Source organism: Pteropus alecto, unplaced genomic scaffold (assembly GCF_000325575.1).
Source record: "Pteropus alecto unplaced genomic scaffold, ASM32557v1 scaffold700, whole genome shotgun sequence".
Lineage (NCBI taxonomy): Eukaryota > Metazoa > Chordata > Mammalia > Chiroptera > Pteropodidae > Pteropus > Pteropus alecto.
Genome location: NW_006429611.1, coordinates 830,815 through 833,620, shown reverse-complemented (window position 1 = coordinate 833,620; position 2,806 = coordinate 830,815). Strand labels below are relative to the sequence as shown.

Below are 2,806 nucleotides of genomic sequence, written 5' to 3'. Positions count from 1 at the left end.
AGGTCTGCGGCCCTCCGAGTGGGAGCCCGTGGCCAGCGGGTGGAGGCCCCGCTGGAGGCCGAGCTCACGCCTCGGTCCATCTGCCCCTCGGCTCTCAGGGGTCCCGGCGACCCCAGGGCCTCTGCGCAGGTGACGCTGCATCCTCTGGCTTCGCCTGGAAGATGCCTGGCCCCGGCGGGTCCCTGCTGACGTCCACAGGACAGACTGTCCCCTCGTGTGGCAATTACACCCCCCGGCCAGACCCGAAGAATGAGGGGGAAGGCGTGGAGTGACAGAGACAGACCGGGGGACACAGAGGGAGCTGAGCTGGTCAGATGGGGCCCCAGGACCAACGCCCGCCCCCCCTCCCGCCAGAAGCCGGTACCACAGTGAGAAAACCTGTGTCCTTGCTGTCAGGGCTGAGTGCCCCGGGCCACGCACGGCAGCTCTGACCCCCGCGTGGCCGTACCCGGCGACAGGGCCCCATGACGGGGCTAGCGCCCGGGCGGGAGGAGGAGAGATGGTCCATACTCGCTCTGGACCAGATGAGGACACGCGGGTGTGGACACTGGATGAGGACACCACAGGCAGGTGAGGACATGGCGGACAGCAGCCACCTGCAAGTCAGAAGTGGCCCCCAGCGCCCCACCTTGCCGGCGCTTTGACCCCAGACTCCAGCCTCCAGGACGGAGAGGGACACGTCTGTCACTTCACCCCTGGGTCTGGGGTATTGTCACGTCGGCCCCAGCTGATGGAGACACCGGCCTCGCTCCATCAGCAAATCTGTCCCCTCTGAAATTTAGCTCTTAAACGTGAAAAGCAAACTGACAACTAATTTTAGAGGGACATGTAGAGAATCTTAGTAATCGAAGGTGATAAAATTTAGAATTTTTACTAAGATTATCATCTACATTTTGCTACCGGAGGCTGGAAGTCCCAGCGGTCAGATCAACCGTCACAGGATCCCAGGGCTGGTGTCCGCGTCACCCTCGTCCCTACTCAGGGCCACGGTGCAGGGAGACGGCAGAGAGAAGCCACCGAGTGCTTCCTTTAAGCGAAAACGAGACCGTTCTCGATTTCCTGAGGAAAGGCGACCTCGATGCTGGGGTCGCTGCGGGGCACGGGGAGGGGGCTCTTGCGCGCGTGAACCGCGGGGAAGGAAAGGACACCCGAACTCACTTTGCTGTCACATCTCACGCTGCAGAAGTTCCGGCCACAGGGCGTGACCCGAGCGCGTGAGGGGGGCGTCAACGTCGTGGGGACGCGGAGGGAGGCCGTGTCCGTGTCCGAGGGACGGCGCGTGTTTCCCAGGGAGCACGAGTGTGGGGGGGGGCGGGCGCGACATCGTGGGGACGCGGAGGGAGGCCGTGTCCGTGTCCGAGGGACGGCGCGTGTTTCCCAGGGAGCACGGAGCCCCCGCGAGGACCTCAGCAAGGGACGCCTGAGACAGGGACCAGAGCCCGGGACCTGGCGCAGCAGACTGTCCCCACTTCGCCGCCAGGCACCGTCTCCCGCTGGGCCCGGCCCGTCCACTCCCCTGTCTCGGGTTTGCAGGCTCAGGGCAGAATACGCGCATCACTGGGCGTCACGGGGGCCTTGGACCGAGTCCCCTGCGGAGATGGGGACGAACGCACAGCTCGCCAGGCCCCGCCCAGTGTCCCTGCCACCCTGTCGCCGATGCCAACGCCCTGTCACCGAAGCTGAACACGACGCCGTGGCCTCGGTTTCCCCGACGTCCTCTTCCTGACCGGCTGGCCATCCAGGACCCGCCCTGTCTAGTGGTCGCGCCAGCTCAGGCTCCTCTGGGCCATGACACTTTGGTGACCATGGGTCAGGCGTTGTGCGGAATGTCCCCTCTGTGTGCCAGGCGTGTCTCAGGACTGGACCGGGGGCTACTGCAGCCTCACCTGTCCATCGCTGAGCGCCTGCCTTGGAACACCCTCGTCCCAGCAGTGACAACCCTGAGACCCTCGTCCCAGTAGTGACAACCTCGAGACCCTCGTCCACTCCCCTCAGTGACAACCCTGAGATCCAAACATGTTCTAACTCTGGGCCCTGAGTGCAGGACACAGCAGGACGCACCACCCAGCTTCCCCGCCCACGTCCCAGGTGACTACGGGTGTCCCCGTCACTGGCCAGGGCCACCTGGGCCGTCAGCGAACAAGTCACATTTCAGCATTGGGGTTTCCGCTCGGGAAGTCGGTCCTGTTTCTGACCTGAAGCGACAGCCAGTGTAAAATGAGGATGTCCCGGGGAACGCGTGTGACCGTGCCGGGGGCGGGCGGCTCCGCGCCCGGTGGGCTGCGTGTCCACCCTCTCGTTGCACTGACCTCAGTGGCGGACACGCCCTGGAACAGGTCACAAAGACAAGCGGGGTGGACAGGAAAGGCCCCGGGGGCGGCTCCAGCCACGCCCTGCACATGGTGTCCTGTGGGGTCCCCGGGTCCCGTCCAGCCCGGGTATAACTGGAGTCGGAGCCGGCAGGTGTGCGCCTGCCGCGCCCCACGAACACGTTCCGTCACCGCACTGGGTCACATCCGCCCCGAGCTCTCCACCAGGTGACACTGGACAGTGAAGAAGCCTGGGGCCAGGGCAGCGCTCGGGTGCCTGGCCCCCCATCTCGGCCCTGCCCCCGTCCCCCGGCTCTGGAACTATAATTAGGGCGGCTGCGGGATTTTCACCAGCCGTTTCTATGGCAACTGGTGTCTTGAGAGCTCTGACGAGGCGAAGAAAATACGTTTCAAAACTGAGCTGCCGGCGACAGGCTGCCTGACCCTGCACCCCGGTCTGGGGACGCGAGGGGCCACGCCGTGCCCGGGCCTCCTCG

The 2,806-nt window shown here is 65.2% G+C and overlaps 1 protein-coding gene across 1 annotated transcript in view; it reads right to left on the bottom strand.

Annotated features, from left to right (window-relative positions):
• The window catches only part of PRKCZ (protein kinase C zeta), a 71,883-nt gene that overhangs the window by 24,500 nt on the left and 44,577 nt on the right, over positions 1 to 2,806 (bottom strand). The window lies entirely within an intron of this gene.